Consider the following 20,926-nt stretch of genomic DNA (forward strand, 5'->3'; position numbering starts at 1 on the left):
TATTTTGTAACCTTTCAAACAAATAATTTGTTCCTGAAATGATTAATGGTTAATTTGCAAAGGGTTGAATCAACTGAGAATCATCCTATTTTCTCTGTGACTATAACTTATTCACATTATATTTGCATTTTTTAGCTTTGTCACTTTAGAGTAGTTTGTAAAGACTTTATTAAGTTTTACATGAAATAAACTCTGGTGGCATCAAAATGTGAAAACTTTGGAGGGGGGTGAATACTTTTGCATACCAGTATAATATATATATATATATATATATATATATATATATATATATATATTTTTTTTTTTTACTGATATGCAAAAGAACAGCAATATATTCTTTGAGCAGCATTAGTTGGTGTACGTGTACATACAGTATCTCTCTCGAACCTCGGAACTGCATTGGTGACCAGGAACCCTGATGCCATACCAGCACTTGCTACCAGGGGTCCTGACGAATGCAGAATGCCTGCCACACACCACCCTGTTTAGGTTCCATCATCAGTTAATAAGAGCTTTAAGATATTGCCGGGATGATAACTATCGACATGAGATGGGAAAACTGGCTCAGTTGCAGTTTGTAAAAAAAAAAAAACATTATCATTGTATATGTGCACATTGATGTACTGTTGATAGTTATCATCCTGGCTGTAGCTTAAGTTCTATTAACTGGTAATGGGTACCTAAACAGGCTGGATTTGTCAGGGCTCTCGCAGCAAGTGTTGATGTAGCACAGAGGTTCAAGGTCACCATTCCAATTTAGAGGTGCTGGAGGTCTGTATTCCCTGAAGGGATGGTATGTTAGGTGGCTGATGTGAGGATGATGGCCCAATCCATGCCATTTGATAATGTACAGTTGTTCCCAGTTGTTGTGTGCTCATGCTTTGTGAGTTAGGATGCATGTGTTAGTTTGGTTTGACTGTGCATTCTGGCCCTGTGTGCTGAGATTATGTTTGTTTGACCATGTGCTTCATCCTTCGGGCTGAAGCACATGAGTACGGTAGTTTGACAAGCTTTATTGGACTGTGTACTTTGGCTGTGGTGCCAAGGTGCACATCCTCAGCTTTGGTACAATGTTTGATATTTTTTTTTAATCTTTATATTAAAAAAAGGCTTTTCTCTGTTTACAAAAAAGGTTAAAAAAAAAATAATAATAATAAACCAATGTCACCCGCAGGGTAACCCGTATCTTGCCAAAAGGTGACCACGTGTGACTTCTTTAAGGTCACACTGAGGTGAACAGAGTTGCTATCCACCAGGAGCGACTCCTTGAGGAATATCTGCCTACGAGAGATTCCGATGAGAATCGTTCTACAGAGTAACCATGAAAAATATGCGTTTGCCTCAAAACGCCACTAAATGACGTCATAATGTCTCAAGCTTGACATATCTAGAAAGCACTCATTGAGGTGTTCAATTTGAGGTACTACACGATATGGTTCCTAAAACTTGAAAATTTGACCTTGGGGTCAAATATGTTTGACCTGAGGCGCTAACCATGAAGGTCAAGGCCAATCGCCACCAAAAATTAATCAGCTGAGTGCCAGACCATGAACTATATTCCCATGAAGTTTGAAGACGATCCGATCAAAATTACTGAAAAAATAAGGGTTTCGTCGACTCCCCTGATTTGCGTCAAAGTGACCTTGACCTTTGACCTTGACCTTCAAAATTTTGTGCACTGAAAGGGACCTCTATAGGCCTCTGATATGCGAAGTTACAAAAATTTCCGATGATAACTGTGCTCTGCAGAACTTTTTATACGTGATTACAGACAAAAAAAAAACAAAAAAAAAAAAACACAATCTGACTAACATATCTTGCAAAAACTTCGTTTTGGCTAGAGAAAAAGGTGCTGTCATAATCTCTTTATTTAAAAAAGGTGCTGTCATAATGATGATATGCAGTGGGCCCCAAAGTTTACAGTGTAAGCATGCATTCTGCCCTGTGGGCTCAGGTCCATGTTCTTTTGCATAACCATGAGCCTTAGCCTTAGGGCTTATGGCCACTGGGCATGTGTATTAGCTTGACAAGCTTTGTTTGACCATGTACCTCGATCTTAGGGTGAAGTACACATCCTTAGCTTAAATCGTTTTTATTCAAAAAGGCATCTTTCAATACAGCTAATGGCAAGGGAGACAGAAACGCATCCATGGATTGATTCCTTTTCCCATGGGGTGGGCTGAATATCATACCACAGACTTCCTAAAAAAGGCTTCCTAAAGTGAAGTAGGCTGACTGATGTGTATTTGACTGTGCACTTCAATCTTTTTTTTTAAACCTTTTTGCCTGTGATTGGCTGCAGTCCAATCCTACGGAGATGTAGGGGGGCAGTAGCTCTGCTGAGCTCATGCCTAATAGGCAGAGCATTTGCAACTGTTTAGCCAGAAGAGCCTTTTCAAACTTACGTTGTTCCTGGTTACTCCCTGAACTGTTTTGTGTACCACAGACAAGTTAATGTGTGGCAGACATTTCCTGTTGGTCAGGATGCATGCAGCAATAGCTGGTGTCACACTTGCTTCCTGGTACCCACGACAGTAATGGGGTCTGATTTTACATACGTGTGTGCGTATGTGTGTATAATGTGTTTGTGTATATGTGTATGTGTGTGTGTGTGTGTGTTTCACAGGATCCATATATCAGCCATCCTGGTGTATCACAGGCTGGGTGATTCATCAGTGTGTGTGTGTCGTCCCTCAGATGGATGTTAAACTGGCGTCCTGTTTGCCGGCAATTGTTCTTGGATGCTCCCAGAACTGCTTTGTATACCACGGTCAGGTTAATGTGTGGCAGGCATTTCCTGTTGTTCGGGATGAATACAGCAATGGCTGGTGTGTCAATTGCTTCTTGGTATCCACTACAGTAGCGTGGTCTCATCTTGATATATTTCTTTTAATAAACAGTTATCTTTTTAAAAACTCACTGGACCATTTCACATTTGCGTGGTGGTTACTTACCATCACCCCCCCTCCAACCACGTATTCCCTTCCACAATCACTCCCAATTGTTATTTATTGGCATGACTTGGAGTAGGCTTGCCCACTACCATTGCCCACCAGCCACACCTGCACCTGCCACCCCCTCCCCCACCTCACCACCACCCTTCAGCTTGCATGAACATCTTTGTAAACCACTGCCATTCACCGACCCACAAACTCTCCTGAATTCTCACATTACTTGGTACGAGAAGAGACCCACATCTTGCGCTCTGCATCTGAATTGTGGTTAATTTCGGTTCCGTACAACCCTCACCACGAATATTACTAGGCTCATGGCTAATTGCTGCACAGAGTCCACTCTCCTCCAGGGATGGGGCCATAGTAGCCAGGTTCCTGCAGAGCTGGCACGACCCCAACATGGGAATACAAAATAGCGTTGTGGGCCAACTACATATGCTTGGCCCTGTAAATGACTCCTGCAACCCTCTGGTCCCCTCTGTGCTCTCAAAGCGGATTAGAATTGCTCACAACCCTTATGGAAATGATGGAATCTAAAAAGGAAATGCATTGCACACACAAATTTTGTTCAAGGTTTTCATCAAAAACTTGTGCTGTTACTTGAAATTCATGATGTACTTCACATTGCATCGTGGAATGATTTTTCTCTCTATTTTTTCAAATTCTATTATGCACATAATTTGGATTCTGGGCATTCTGAAGTAACGTGGTCTCCTTGGTTACATTTCCCCTTTAAAAATGGGACCCGACTAAAACTGCTCTCCAGGATAGTGTCAGCAGTGAGGGCTGCACTGCGGAGCACACCATCGTTTGGATACTGTGATAATATGGCTTTCCCATTTTAAGGGGATCTTTATGACATCATATATCAGTGTAGATGGCAAGTTTCAATCAAGGAATGTTTGACTTCAAATCTGAATCTCTCTACACGACAAGAGTCCCATTCAAACAGCTCATAAAAACATGATGTTGAGTTTACTTTGTGCTTGCAATGCAAAACCACGACGGTTTTCAGTTCAGACCACAAAACACATCAGGAGTTTCTGCTTATATGGCTTCTTTAACAAAGAAATGGACCGATCCATTATTTATTGCAAATATAAAAAAGGTCTTCCTTAAGAGGAAAAAGCAGTCTTGATTTTCAAGCGGTGTATACATTTGTAGGAGTGTTGTACACACCAAACAATGCAGCATTTTTGATACAATGCATAACACTGATAAAGTATTTGAACTGATTGCCACAAGCTTTGCAACCTGCTTCTTGTGTATACCAAAGCCGAATGCAAGTGCTCTATTTTTTCCATGAGGATCTTACGCTCATGAAGGAGCTTGTATAAATCATCCAATCACATGTAGCACAAATACAAAAACAGACATCAAATGTCCTTTTTCATGAATTACAAGGACATGAGTAGTAAATATATAAATCCACACAATATATGAGATTTGAACATGAAATCTCAATTGCAAACTATGGTGGTATCTCAGGGTAGGATCCCAAGATGGAAACACCAAGTAGGCCAATCCATGATTTTTCAGGGGTGTGTGTGTGTGTGTTGCTGTTGTTGGCTGCTATCTCCACACGTGGTTGGGTTTCAGGAGGTGGAACAGAGACCTACCAGGTCTCAAAGTATCCACCTCTGGTGTGTGTGTGTGTGTGTGTGTGTGTGTGTGTGTGTGTGTGTGTGTGTGTGTGTGTGTGCGTGTGTGTGTGTGTGTGTGTGTGTGTGTGTGTGTGTGTGTGTGTGTGTGTGTGTGTGTGTGTGTGTGTTGGTGTTGTATTAAACACTGTACACGTTTTTAACATGTTAGGAAACAATGGTTTTGAACTTTGCATGACCCCAGGGACTGGATGAAAATGTATAACCAATTAAAACTGGCTCTCAATTCATAACTGCAAAATATATAATATTGTTGTGGTTACCAAATTCGCAAACCACCATTCAGGTCCCTTAGGTGAGGTATCTCGGTAAGTATATGTGTAGTTAGGCCCAAACCCGTTGTCTAGTGGGAATACATGTCATTTATGCGTGCTGCGACTCTTCAGGGTAGCCGTTTTTCTTTTACTATCTTTATTTTGGACCAACCGCCATTGTTACCACCACCAACCACAACATCAACCACCCACCGCGGCGCCGCTTCACGTCACACCTCGCAACCGTCGCATCGCCACCGTTCTTGCACCGCTTGTGGGTACCGGTGTTGGACTCGTGCAGGGCGCGCGCCGAACAGCGTGTACAAAACCACGGATTTTCAGCTCCAAAAACGGATCAAAAACGACACACGCCCACTTTTGTTCCGTCCAATCGGTGAGCGAGGGGCGATTTGGCCCCGCCTCCAGGGCGTTGGAGGGCGATCGCTATATGCAAATTTATGGATCAAAATGCATTCACGCCCACTTTTTCTCGGGCCAATGGGGAGCGAGGTGAAAGGTCGAAGGCAGGGGGTCAAAGATGAGAGAGCGAAGCCACGGGGCTTATATAAGCGACCGCGTTCGTCAAGTCAAGAGAGTGAAGACTTCGCAGTCGGTGGAGTTGGGAAGAAGAAGCAAGAAGGAGTTGGTCGTCGTCGTCGTGTGCGTTGGAGTCGGAGCGAAGAGGACGGAGCTGTGGAGAGGCGGCGAGGGCAGACGAGGGGGTGCTCGCGTCGTGCCAGGAGCTGCACACCAGGGAGGCCGACGGCGCGACCTGGTCGAGGTGGAGACGCTCGTCGCGGGACTCGAGGCAGAGTAGAAATCCTCCTTTCCCCCGAGCATCAGCAACCCCCTCCTGTTTCCTCCCGCGCTGAGATAGTGCGACCAAGGGGGCCCCTTTCCCACCCCCTACCAGACACTGTCCGCGAGGCCCGCGGAGTTGAGGCACCATCGCCGCTCCGCGTCTCATCACCAGACGGGTAGGCCCGACCCGGTCTCGGCCTCAGGCCCGCCTCATCCTTGAGGGTGTTCTTTTCTTTTGTTTTGGGAATGTGTGTTGTCGGCGCCGTCTGTGAAGTAAAATTGTATAAGTGTTGCCGTGTGCTCGCGTAATCGGTATTAGATCTGCATTGTCGCATTTGCTTTTTGTGTAAAATTGCATTGTGTTTCTCTTCTTTTCTATGTGCTTTTGGTGGAATTGAATATGTGTGCTTTCCGTTCATCGCGAATAAATGTGCTTTGTGTTGAACTGTTTCCCGCTTCGCTTCGTCATTTCTTTCATTGAATCCTCATCTTGCTTCACGTAAAGGGTTGGTAGTGGGCTGAATACGCCCGATAATTAATCGAACCGTCGAGGCCGACGATAACACCGCTCGGTTATCCCGATAGTACGGAACGGGTCGCTTAAGTGACCCGTGTCCGAAGTCGACCTGCGGCGAGGTGCGATCGCCCGGTCTACCCTCCGTGTGGGTACTTAGGTAGGTCGAATTTGGCGAGCAACCCTATCCCACGCGGGGGCTGATTGGCTCGATCGCGGTGAGACCGAAAGGTCCACCCGTGACTGGTTCCCGGCGTTAGTCCGAGAGGGTCACGACTGGATTGTCCGTCCGGTGGGCGACGTGCCGCGATTCGAGTTACGTGGCCGTCAGCACGCCGGCGGGCGCGAATCTGTAACAATATAATTGTTTACATCAAACACAGCAACGTAACAAGAAAACATGAGATAATAATCAATGAGCCACAAAATTGAGTCTTAAGACATGACACATGGTGGACGTGCATAAAAGTGCAAAATATGTGACCATCAATTTGGCTATATGCCTGATGTTGGCTTAATGGTTAGGGTGGTCGGCTTGGGATCCAACGTTCCTGAGTTCAAATCCCACTTAGCCGTTGAATTAAGACCAGGTGGGGTTGACTCTGCCTGTCATCCTTCCAAGCTCGGCAAAATGAGTGCCAAAATGAGTATCCTGTGTCGGAGAGGCGACCCATCCAGGATTGTGCCCAATAGCCAAGGAGACTGCTTAGGCAGCACCAACGCTTTGCACAGAATATGGTCCCAATGGATGGAATTTGGCTACTGCAACGAATATTACAGTGCACATATTCAAAAAGCAGATTGTGTGTTGTTACTTTACTGCAGTTATGTTTCAATCAACACAACGTGCATTCGCAGTTCCATTTGCGGTTTGGTTCCAAATTCTGGGCACCATTAGTGGTGACACAAACCATTTATCGCTAATTTATTTGAAGCAAACACTCGGTGCTTTTACCTGATCGCCAACCACAACGTGTGTGGTTTTCAAAAATAATTATTTTTTCCACTGAAACGCTCGCTTCAGGTGTTCTGTGCGCAACAGATTCCATTACATAATATGAGGATGCATCCATATCACGTACGTACCATGGATACCATCATACATGGCGTGAGTACCAACCAAGCTGAAGGGTGGTAGAAGATGTATATATATATATATATATATATATATATATATATATATATATATATATATATATATATATATATATATATATATATTTATATTTATATTTATATAATTGTGGATTGTGTATTCATATATATATATATATACTCGTCGTTACTGTTACTCGTCGAGTGTGGGCCCGCGTGGAGGAGTGGCTGGGGTTTCCCGGCAGGGGCCAAGGCCCCGCCCCGGAAAGGTGAGCCGTAGGATTTGTCCAATCAGAGGCGGACAGCGAGGTGTGTTCCCCAAGGCCCCTCCCCGCTGAGGGAGGTCCATAAATTCCCGAGCACTCTCTGAGGCAGGTGGTCTTTTTGAGGTCTTGGAGGGTCTTTTTGAGGTCTTGGAGAGTCTTTTAAAAGTTCTTTTGAAGAGTTTTTGGTGGGCGTTGAGGTGGCGAACGTGTCTCTGCTGGCCCTCTACGAGGAAGGGAAGAGCGACCCCGACCCCCTCCGTGGACCCCGGCCGTTCACCACCCGAGCTCCACCATTAACCTCGAGTCCCACACGTGTGACTGGGGACCAAACCAGCAACCACTGTCAGGTGCTGCATCGCGGAGCATGCCCTTCCTCTGACGGTCAGGTACACCACCGAACTCTGACCCCCAGCTTGTCTCTCTCCTCAGCTGTGAGGGTCCAATAAAGACTCTGGGTTTGTTTTCATTTTGTATGTGTGTGTCTGCATGTGGGCCCATCTTGTAAGTAGAACTGAATCAGTGTTTTTGGATCATTGTAAATACTTCTTGCTATGCGCGTTAAGTCTTGCTTTGTGTCTTCATTTACCACAAATAAAACTTGTTAGAAATGTTCCCAGTTCGTTTCCGTCCCTTCTTGAATTGGTCCAGCATGGTTCGGATCTGAGTTTTGGTGGGGTTTTATCCCCGATAATCCGTTCATTCCAGCCGGCACGGCTTTGGCAGTTTCCGCTCGGCTGCACCCAAACCGGAGTTGGTAGTTGGTAGTTGGAAGTCTACTGCAGTCAGTATAGTGACCCGGTTCGAGCAAGACATGCCGAGGGCGTGGTTTCCCAGGTTGTCAAAATCGAGTAGTTAATTAGGTAAATTGGTTATAGACAAATCGATCCTACACTACGCGGTTGAGATATTGACCTCCAAGGTCGGTTAGATGATCCGCCGGCTCACAGTTATTCGAGCGACGGCCTACAATTCCGGGGAGTTTGGTGGGAGATGACGCAAGCTTTCCCCACCTAGTGGTCATTCTCGCCACCCACCCCTGGCCCACAACAATATATGTGTATATATATATATATATATATATATATATATATATATATATATATATATATATATATATATATATATATATATATATATATATATATATATATATATATATATATCAGTTCACGAAAAAAATAAGTGACCACTATATTCGTTATTGTTGTGTGTCTGTCTGTCTGAATGGCTGTCTGTATGTCTGTCTGTCTGAATGGCTGTCTGTTGGGTAGTCGATCCAGTCGAAATTTTTTTTTTGAAATTTGTTCTACCCTTATTATCAGTTTTTCCATAGATATGTTCGTGTCTGTCTGTCTGTCTGTCTGTCTGTTCGGTCCAGTGCTCCGTTAATACAATGGCGATTTCGATGAAACTTGGTGGGTAGGTTCACACCATGACCAAGTTGTGTGCAAATGAGAACCGTTGCTCTGGACCCCACCGTTGCCGAGCAACAGGACTTTGAAATTTTTGAAAAATCATTAAAAAAATTAATTTTTTTGAAAATCAAAAATCGGGCCACGAGCGATTGTGGGCAACACATTCAGCCATATTGTCAAAAATTTCCAGCCGAATCCGATGAAAACTGTCGGAGAAGATAGACTTTGAATGAACCCTGGCCGAAAACAATAAAAAAACGAAGTTCGTTATATCTCAGAGACTATGAGTCAGATATAGATGAAACTGGTATGGTAGGTTCATGGTATGTTCTAGTTATGTGTGAGAAAGAACTGTTGCTTTGGACCCTCCGTTGCCAAGCAACGGCCGAAAAACCTCTAAATGTGGGGGTATTTTAACGAAAAAACAATCTGCAGCCTTAACCCTTGAAGCTAGAATCATGAATTTTCTTGTGCTTAATCCTCAGGTCATTCCCCATCGAACGGGCCCATCGCGTCAGGTTCTATTGGGTAGGCGACGACCCATGTCCGCCGACCGGCTTGTCTGTATGTCTGTCTGTCTGTCTTTCTTTCCCGAGCATTGCTCCGTGGGTTTTGATCCGATCCTGACAAAATTTTGGTGGGAGGTTTATATCATGATCTAGTTGTGTTTTCCTGAAAATGGGCGTGGTGCGCCAATTATGGGCGGAGCCACGCCCAAAAAACGTGTTTTTAGGGGGTAGCAGATTTCAATGTTCATCTTCTCCAAGGGGGTTTGTCGAATCTGACAGGGGTTTCGGTATCTGGTTAGCCCAATGGCACCTGCATAGCCCCACAGAGCTCGATTTTTCATTTTCGTCCCAAGGTCAAGGTCACGAACTTAGAAAATAGCGAATTTTGACATAAAAAATTTTCTTCTCCGAGGGGTTTGTCGAATCTGGCAGGGATTTCGGTATTTGGTTAGCCCAATGGCACATGCATAGCCCCACAGAGCTTGATTTTTCATTTTCGTCCCAAGGTCAAGGCCACAAGGTCACAAACTTATAAAATTGCGAATTGTGTTTTTAGGGGGTAGCCGATTTCAATTTGCATCTTCTCCTAGGGGGTTTGTCGAATCTGGCAGGGGTTTCGGTATTTGGTTAGCCCAATGGCACCTGCATAGCCCCACGGAGCTCGATTTTTCATTTTCATCCCAAGGTCAAGGTCACAAGGTCACGAACTTAGAAAATTGCGATGTTGACATAAAAATCCATCTTCTCTGAGGGGGTTGTCAAATATGGCAGGGGTTTCGGTATTTGGTTAGCCCAATGGCACCTGCATAGCCCCACGGAGCTCGATTTTTCATTTTCATCACAAGGTCAAGGTCAAGGTCACGAACTTAGAAAATTTCGAATTTTGACATAAAAATCATACGACCGCCCAAACTTTGAGAGCTAGGATGACAATATTTTTTATGCATAATCTTGAGGTCATTCCCCACCTAAAGTCTTGAAACCATTTTGCTCTATCTAGAACACCTTGCCCGTGGTGCCCCCTTCAAGTTTGTTTTTACGCTGATTTCATCAAAGTATGGATAATCCGAGGAGTGTGAAATGCCATATAGCCTATATGACGTTATATTGTTCCTGGAATGTTCCAGAGGAAGTTTTGCACCAAAGGTCATAATCCTTGACCTTTGACCTTTAAAGTTCACAAAGGTCAAATTGCTCTTCATCAGCAGCATTTCAGTGTTGCCCTGATAGTATTAAACCCACAAAGCATGGCTTGACATCAGACGAAGTGAGGAAGGCTGCAGGTTGTCTCCTTCATAAAGGTCATGAGTGAACCTGTTTGGTTTTTATTGATAACTAGCAGAACCTACTTGTCGTTTTGCTGACAGACCAATTAATCACCCTGTTTGGCAAATGTATCCGTGTATCGTGTGCTTTAACTCCTCCCCAACCTCACGTCTGCTCCTCCCCCCTCTTTTGTCCCCCCATTCATCTTGATGTCTCTTCCCGCTAGAAATGTCTCCTACACAATGACAAGCTTTGATAGGCCCCTCCTTTGGGACGGGGGAGGTAAGGAGGACAAATTTACAAATGCAAAGAGTGTTATAACCTCAGCGTTGCCAAGGTAAAAATATAAATTGTAATTCCCTGTGCCACCACTAGGTGGCACTAAACGGTGCACATTGACATAGAAAATGTACACATCCCCTGCCCCCCCACTCCGCCACATGAGGCTGCGGCCACATAGCCAATGTTAACCCCCACATAAAGTTATATTTGTACCCCGAGTTAGGAGTTTGTAAAATTAAAAAAGATGTGGCCATGCATAAGGAACAAAGGCAGAGTGAGAGAGGGAGAGAGAGAGAGAGAGAGAGAGAGAGAGAGAGAGAGAGAGAGAGAGAGAGAGAGAGAGAGAGAGAGAGAGAGAGAGAGAGAGAGAGAGAGAGAGAGAGAGAGAGAGAGAGAGAGAGAGAGAGGCATAATATATATTACATATATATATATATATATATACATATAAAATACATATATATATATATATATATATATATATATATATAAAAAATACATATATGTATATATATCTTCTTCTTCTTCCTTCGGCTGCTCCCGTTAGGGGTCGCCACAGCGGATCATCCATATGATCTGCATAGTGATTTGGCACATGTTTTACGCCGGATGCCCTTCCTGACGCAACCCTGGTCACCTCTTACGACACAGGGATATGGTACACCTATTTTAACCGGGGTATACACCGGCCCAGTACACTGGTACTCACTTCGCCGACCTCGGAAGGATGACAGGCTGAGTCAACCCCCTGGTGTATTAATTCAGTGGCCGAACGGGGCTTGAACTCAGGACCTTTTGGATCCCAAGCCGCTGCCCTAACCACTGCACCAACACCAGGCATATATATATATATATATATATATGTATATATATATATATATATATATATATATATGTGTATATATATATATATATATATATATATGTATATATATATATATATATGTATATATGTATATATGTATATATGTATATATGTATATATATATATATATATATATATATATATATATATATATATATATATATATATATATATATATATATATATATATATATATATACAAATAAATCAGCGAGTGACTTGTTCATTCCATTTCCCATGAGCCCAGCTCCAGAAGTGGACAATTCAAGTCTTTCATGCCACTGCCTTTGGTTGGATATAAACCACTACCCTTGGAGATACCATAACCCTTGGCCACCAAACTGACTGTGTTAGTCCCTTTGTTATTTCCATCACTTTTCACCTATTCAAAATATTTGCTTGAATATATTCTTTTGAAGTGATTTCATTAACCTCACCATTTCAATAATGTCACATGATAGTCTCTTTCGGGATAATTGCGTTCATTATTACCATGGAGTTTGAACCAAAGACCTTTAACTCAACCCCTCCCCTCTCCCATCCCTCATCTTCCCTGCCTCCTTCCCAATTCCAATATTCCCAAACCAGGCACGAAATTCAAAGTGGAGTTTCACGCCTGTTAGCAACGTGCCTCTAAATGTTTGTTCTGCCTTCGTCTTGCTCATGAAATGAAGTGCACTCCGATTATACCCAGACTGTCCACCATTCCATGTGCTGTCGAAGGGAGATTAGCAGGAGGGAGACAGGGTATCTGTGGTGGAGAGGGGAGGGGAGGCAGACAATTGCAGTCAGTCTGAGAATCCTCGGTTTAAATTCATATTCTGCCAATAGGAGCAATTCCGAGGCAGCATGGCTGTTTGTCCAATGGAGGAATTGGATAATTTGGAGACGATGGAAAAAGGGCTCCACATGCCAGCGAGTGTCATATGTTATAACATTGAGTCAGTCATTTCTTCTAATAAGTGTGTATGTATATATATCACTCTCTCACACACACACACACACACACACACACACACACACACACACACACACACACACACACACACACACACACACACACACACACACACACACACACACACACACACACACACGTTGTGTTACCTGATCAAGATCGGGTTGTTTAGATTTTAGTAAACCATCAAGAAAATTGATGTTTAAAGCTGCAGCAAAAATTAACCTGAGCAATGATGGGCCAAATAAGCTCATCTTCTTCTTTGAGGTCAGTTTCTTGATTTTGAGATGTACAAACACACATACACAGAGAATTTCCTTGTGGGGGAGGGGATTTTTTTGTGACTGACTTTTTCTTTGTGACAAGGTACCCCCCCCTCCCCCACCCCAAGCACGTTTGCAAAATTTGGTGGAGATTGGGCTAGCAATTTTTGCCCAGCACCCACGAAGTGAAAAGCAGGGTTAAGCAACTGATTCATTTCTGTCTGTCTGTCTGTCTGTTTGTCCATACATCCATCCATCCTCAAACATCAGTTTATGATCGAGGAAAAACTTAATTTCAATTGAATGTTATATTTTGAACATGAATCTGAAAACAAACCTGTAGTTTAGTACTTTGACTCAATTTGTCCCTGTGCACATGTGCAGAGAGGGGCGAGATAATTATTTTTACTCTGTCTGCTTGCCTGGAAGTTGTACAAAATTTAAAATCATTCCAAACAGGAATCTTACTGTTTTAGGGACGTTATAAAGGACACAAATAACAGGCATGAATAACTAATGTAACGTGTTAGATAAGGTTATGTACTAGTAACTAGACACTGCAAAAACGGTGGTAAAATGGTGGTAAATTCCGGAATTAATTAATTTATACGACCTTCACAATCATTATTTTATTTCAATTGAATTATATGCTTGAACACTGTAGAACATAAATTGACTTTTTGCACTTTCAAACTCATTCCGTTTTGCGGTACTTGGACATGCTAAATAAGGTGGTGTATAAAACTGCATCGATGGTGTTAACATTCTGTAATTTTTTTGTACAACCTTTAAAATCATTATTTTATTTCAATTTAACTATATACCTGAACACTGTGTGGGGTAAGGTGTTCTATGAACCCTAGTTTTTTGATGATTTTCATACCAACACACACACACATACATAGAGAATTTCCTTGTTGGGGGAGGATTTTTTTTGGTTGGGGGGGGGGATTGTGCGCTTGATCTGAACCTGGGTACCCCCACCATGTTTGCAAAGTCTGGTGGAAATTGGGTCAGCTGCCTCCACACACATTCGGAAGAGATTGGTCAAGGGGTGTGGAAATGTATAGAAATCAAAGAAAAGACTTCAAATACAATCAGTGACGTGCACATGTACACACACACACACACACACACACACACACACACACACACACACACACACACACACACACACACACCTCCTTCCAAAATACGAGTAAGTTGTTTGTGTATTTTGCGTTTTCTTTGATTTTTATACAGTTCCATACACATAAGTCAACTGCCCCAAAAATATGCTATACCACATTATTGTAACACACACTAGATCAATGTCACAATCAAAATTATGTTAAAACAAGAAATAATAACGATATGGTTGATCAAGCACCATAGGTCGAGTGCCCCCTTGGCGGGGGACAGGGGTTGGAGTTTGGCTGAAGCCTCAGCCCTTCCACAAGTCGTGTTCTGTCGGGAATTAAACCAATTGCATTTAAGTGTTTATATTCCATATGTGGAATGTGAATTAATATACAAAGGGTCCACAGTCACCACGGGACTACACTCAGTGTAAGTAGTTGTTGCACTATCCTGAACAACCTCAAACAAGGAAATGACGCTAGTTGGTCTATCGTTGCCGTAATGCACTCCCAGGTCAATTTCTGTAAAAGCTTTAAACATCAATCTTCTTGATTATTTACGAAAAATAATCCGAGCTTTAATGGGTGACCAAACGTGTAAATGATAATAATAATAATAATAATAATAATAATAATAATAATAATAACAACAATACTACTACTAGTAATAAAATATTAATGAAAAAGCTACCATACATAAGACCAGTGTGACCACTCCTTGGCTTTTTTCACAAGATCTTGGTTATTCGTTGTTCACCTTGGTGTCTTAGTTTTCTATAGGTTTTCTATTATCATCGCTTTTCCGAAACCTTGTGAATTCTTGGCTTTTTTCATTGGTTCACCTTGGCATTTATGAAAATGAGGAATGGTCACACTGCATAAGACCCGAAGGAACCACAAACAGTAAGACCAATGAGCAAACCCCCAGAGGCATCTCCTCGAGGGAGTGCCATGAGTGGCTGTTGACACATGGGACATTCACGACGGGAGCCCGACAGTGTGTGAAGGAATATCAGAAGCGCACACATGGGGTGCATAAAGCTGCTGTCTCGGTACTGCATATTGAGAAGTTGACACTAATTAACAAGAGAACTTGGGAAAGTTGCGACTTTCTTTTTCTTGTGGTCCCAGAAGTGGCGGATTGAAGTCGGGAGCGAGTGCTATGTGTGTGTGTGTGTGTGTGTGTGTGTGTGTGTGTGTGTGTGTGTGTGTGTGTGTGCGTGCGTGCGTGCGTGCGTGCGTGCGCACGCGTGCACGTGTGTCACGCACAAGTGTAAGACTGTGCTACACACCCTCATTAACAGTGAGCATATGACTGAAAGGGGTGCGTTTACGTGCTCCAACTCCAGTGCCGGATTTAGAGCAGGGCAGATTGGGCAGTTGCCCAGGGTGCCTCCATAATATGGGGGCTTCCACAAAAGTTTTTCTGTATTTCAGGCATATATTCCAAAATATACTCAATAAAATTGTTCTATGATGCAGATTTGTGTTCTGAATTATTAAAAGTTGTGTTATATTCAGAAGTCCAACTTGTAGTTGGTAGGGAGGAGTCAGAACTATTGCCAAAGGATAATCGGTCAATCACTGCCCAGAGGCCGCAAAGTCCTAAACTGCCCAGGAGCCTGCACAGTCCTAAACCACCCAGGGGCCTCCAAAGTTCTAACATGCACAGAGGCCTCCACAGTGCTAAACTAGCCAAAGGCCTCCACAGTCCAAAAGTGCCCAGGAACCTCCACAGTCCTAAACTGCCCAGGGGGCCTCCAAAGTCCTAAATCTGGCACTGCCCGATTGAGTATCCCGAGAACATGACTGTGCCATAATTCCCACACTCTTCATCAAAGCCGACCCATTCCATCGGAATTAATGAGAAAAGTGAAACAAATAAATCAACTTCCCGCCTGGATTCTCACACAACTCAAAGCTTTCTCCACGAGCTTCTGGAGCACGGGAAAAACGCGCCACGTGCTCTCGAGCTAACGATCCAAGTGTGTACTTGTGAATCCGAGCACCTCTTGCTCGCAAAAATAGCAATAAAGACATAAATAAATAATAAATAGCAAAACATCCACAGCAAGGAGGAGAGGGAAGAGTCTTCCTTTTTGTTCCTTTGTATTACACAACCTACAGCTAGAATAAGGAATATTATTAATTTACCGATATCGCGGGCTGTTTCAAAAGTTATACCGAGATACTCACAACAGTCCAAAACAGGTCAAAAAAGTATTACGTATGTATGAACAAAAGTACATTTATATAATTATTTTTTATGTAATGTATAATTTTTTACAGGCTTACCTTCCAACCCTCCCTCCCCCTACCCCCACCCCTATCCAGCGAAGCTATTGTATCTCATTGCCTGGTGTTGGCTTAACGGTTAACGTTGCTGGCTTAATATCTTGTGACCAAGAGTCTGACCCCACCCATTGAATTAACACCAGGTGGGGATAACTCAGCCTGTCATCCTTCCGAGGTCAGTGAAATGAGTTCCAGTGTACTGGTAATAGAGGGCACTGCATCAGCTGCACCGCCAGAAAATGATGCAACCAGCAGCCACAGGCTGCACACGATAGCTGACGTATCTCATTCGCAGAACATCTTGAACCCTCCTCGTACACATTAACCGATAGACAAGTTTGTTTTTGAGTCCATTTTGTATTCCGCAGGGTGCAGACAGAATCTGCAGAGAATGTCTGAACCAACCGAGGGAGTGGGGAAGGGATGCAGGGAAATATAGTATGTGGCCAGCAGGTTTCCATTGCACACATCGTCTCCTGAAGGAGCAGCGCAGACCGCAGACAAAGAACAAAACACTTGGTTGGAGAGGAATTGTCCCGTTGGAAAGGAGATTGGACACCAGAAGGGTTTTAGGTTGTGTATTCAGAAGATCTGCAGTTTTTCCCCTTATTTGCCGCTGCATGCTCACGGGTGAAATTACATGATATTTTTACTTAGACATGAATTAGGGACATTGTAGCAGACAATAGGAAATTGATCACAGTACGTGGGATTTTGGCCCAGGGAAAAAGAATGATGGCGCCAGTGCTCTGAGCAAAGCAAACCGACTTCATTCATCTGCTTGGCTAATTCATATTCCCTTATGTTAGGCTTGTCATTCCCAAAGTTTTGCTCTCTTTACCTCCAGGAAAACACTGTATATACTGTACCATAGTCGAACTCACCAATCCTATATTCGTACAAAGTTCAATTGAACAATCCTACATTCCTTGAGCTAAATCTAACTCACCAATTCTATATTTGTACAAAGTTCAACTCACCAATCCTATATATTCATATAACCAAGTTCACCTCATGAATCCTACATATTTACCTAAATCTAACTCACCAATTCTATATTCCTGTAGCCAATCCTATATGTCCAATCCACCAATCCTATATGTCCAATCCACCAATCCTATATTATATATATATATATATATATATATATATATATATATATATATATATATATATATATATATATATATATATATATATATATATATATATATATATATATATATATATATATATATATATATATATATATATATATATATATATATATATATATATATATATATATATATATATATATATACATATATATATATATATATATATATATATATATATATATATATATATATATATATATATATATATATATATATATATATATATATATATATATATATATATATATATATATTCCAATCCACCAATCCTATATTCCTGAAGCCTATCCTATATGTCCAATCGACCAATCCTATATTCCTGTAGCCAGGTCCAATCCACCAATCCTATATTCCTGTAGCCAGGTCCAATCCACCAATCCTATATTCCTGTAGCCAGGTCCAATCCACCAATCCTATATTCCTGTAGCCAGGTCCAATCCACCAATCCTATATTCCTAGCCAAGTCTAACTCGGCAATCTGATATTCTGAGCCAAGTTCCTGAAAATGAAGGATCCCTCCGAGTTGGGTTGTTGCATCATTAGGAAGTGATCATCACAGGCCCATCATTTCTCAGTCATCATCGCAAAGATGGAGAGGGATAGAGTGACGGCGAGAGGAACGTGCCCGACATGGTGTGCGGTCAATATGTTCAGATGTTCGAGATCGATCGGTACCTCCTGGACCGGTGTGCCATGTAGGTGCGGATGTTGGAAGGTGAGGTGGGGGGTTGGGGACGCATGAGGGAGGGGTTGGGGGTTGAATCGGAATAGTTTCAGGCTCGGGGCTGAATCAGCAGTCTGAGCGCGGGGGTGTCGCGGCATCTGCATGCAACCTGAGAAAACAGCGCGGACTAACGGAAAGCGGAGGAGTGGTTTGGAGGGATGGAGGTGGGGTTCAGATGGGGGGGGGTGGAGGGGGAGGAGGTGGGGTATACAAGTCTAGGGAGTCGGGTATGCTTTTGGAATTTCGGTGCTGAAGGAATGAGTGTGCGTAAGAGGCGTTCATTAAGCCGAGATGCGAATGAGCGAGACGTCGACAGCGGGCACGCTTTGCCCCCACCCGTGCGGGCCTGTCGGCGTTGGCAGCGCCGCGCGTCGGGAATAAATAAAAGGCGCTGCGCGTCGGTGTCACGAACACATTTCTCCCCGTCTCTCGATTCCTCCCCACCTTGTCCTTGTCCCACGACCCAGACGGAATGCGAACGCGCCCGTGTGCACGTGATTCGAGGGGACCGAACACAAGACGTGTCTGGACACATTGACGCCCCCCCCCTCGGACACGTGCGTCTCGCGCCGTTCCCTTTAAACGCCGAGGAGGGATCGGCTCGCGCCGCGCGATGCCACGCACAGACAAGTCCATGGGGCATGCACGAGCGCGCCATGCACTATTTATCATGGAAAACGCCTGATGTTTTAAACACATTTATTATTGAACGGCGATGCCGCCGCAGCACGCGCTTCGCGCTCTTCTCAACGCTCGGAGAAGCACGGGCGCTCGGGAAGGACGCGCGATGTCCCGTACGTACGATGCGTCATCTGGACCTGTTTGTGAGTGTGTCTTTAATTCCCTCGTCGATTTCCTCCAATCCCTCCTCCTCCTCCTCCTCCCCCCCCCCGTGCCGCGGTCCCGCGCTGACGCATTACACGCGCTGCTCCCTCTCTCCTGCGGGACGGCCGAGTAACCGGGCGAAAAAAGCGGAATCGAGTCACATTTCCCTCCCGCCATTCAAGCGAAAAGTTTACTTGTTTTCCTTCCGGATGCCGAGAGCAAAACAGGGAGAGCGCACAATGGCCGCTAAAAATACGTGCGTGGGAAAGGCGGCGCTAATGGGCCACGTCCTTGATTGTGGAAATGGACGCTCCTGGGACGACGACTCTTTAATCCTCAAACCCCCCTCCGTCTCCCCTCCCCCTGCACCCTCCTCTGTCCACTAAGCTGTCCCCCATTGCTCGGTGTGTACACCGATGTCCGACACCCCTCGAGCCGTCTTACCCCGAGACCCCGAGCTCCGGTCGTCTGTCCTGATCCTCCGGACCGCGGTCTCTCCGTTCAAGATGCTCCGACTCCCTGACGATCCTCCTCAATCGGCTTCCTGTCCGACCGCAGCGTCGCCGTGCATCGCGTTCTCCCTCGTCCCTGTATTCGGCCGCGGGTACTCGCTGATACCGCACGTTGGGTCTCCTCTCTCTCCCGAGTAAATGAGCCCGCAGTTCGGGACCAGGCGAGTGCGCGATCTTCACTCACGTCGTCGTCTCCTCTCCCCGATCCCCCTCCCTGTGTGCCTTACCCTCAGCCTCCCCCCCACCCCTCGTGTCCCCGCCCAGCGAGTGTCCAGTCGGGGCGGTGCTCCAAGGAGAGGGGACGAGGGGGGGGGACGAGGGTACTTGGTGGAGTAGGGAGGAGTGGTGAGGGGGGGGGCAGAGCAGCGGCCTTCACGCTTTGAGAAACATGAGTGAGAGGATCGAACCCGACAAGGGATGCACAATCTTCCACACTTTTCTCCTCTTCCACCCTTTTCTCCTCTTCCACCCTTTTCTCCTCTTCCACCCTTTTCTCCTCTTCCACACTTTTCTCCTCTTCCACCCTTTTCACCTCTTCTACACTTTTCTCCTCTTCCACCCTTTTCTCCTCTTCCAACCTTTTCTCCTCTTCTACACTTTTCTCCTCTTCCACCCTTTTCTCCTCTTCCACACTTTTCTCCTCTTCCACACTTTTCTCCTCTTCCACACTTTTCTCCTCTTCCACCCTTTTCTCCTCTTCCACCCTTTTCTCCTCTTCCACACTTTTCTCCTCTTCCACCCTTTTCTCCTCTTCCACACTTTTCTCCTCTTCCACCCTTTTCTCCTCTTCTACACTTTTCGCCTCTTCCACCCTTTTCTCCTCTTCCACACTTTTCTCCTCTTCCACACTTTTCTCCTCTTCCACACTTTTCTCCTCTTCCACCCTTTTCTCCTCTTCCACACTTTTCTCCTCTTCCACCCTTTTCTCCTCTTCCACACTTTTCTCCTCTTCCACACTTTTCTCCTCTTCCACACTTTTCTCCTCTTCCACACTTTTCTCCTCTTCCACCCTTTTCTCCTCTTCCACACTTTTCTCCTCTTCCACACTTTTCTCCTCTTCCACCCTTTTCTCCTCTTCCACCCTTTTCTCCTCTTCCACACTTTTCTCCTCTTCCACCCTTTTCTCCTCTTCCACCGTCTTTTCAGGGCTCTTCACTCGAGTCCCTCCCGTTAGTGGACTAAAGTGGAC

General features: G+C 44.3%; 1 protein-coding gene across 1 annotated transcript in view; it reads right to left on the bottom strand.

The window, feature by feature from the left end:
- Positions 1-19,960, bottom strand: part of LOC147023445 (cadherin-11-like) — a 182,729-nt gene extending 162,769 nt beyond the window's left edge. Inside the window, exon 1 of the mRNA XM_085888867.1 lies at positions 19,670-19,960. The gene's annotated coding sequence lies outside the window, so the exon portion shown is untranslated. The remainder of the gene's footprint in view (positions 1-19,669) is intronic.
- Between the last annotated feature and the right edge of the window lie 966 nt (positions 19,961-20,926).

This window comes from Eptatretus burgeri, chromosome 7 (assembly GCF_056783735.1).
Source record: "Eptatretus burgeri isolate ZD-2024b chromosome 7, Ebu_testis_v1, whole genome shotgun sequence".
In the NCBI taxonomy this organism is placed as follows: domain Eukaryota; kingdom Metazoa; phylum Chordata; class Myxini; order Myxiniformes; family Myxinidae; genus Eptatretus; species Eptatretus burgeri.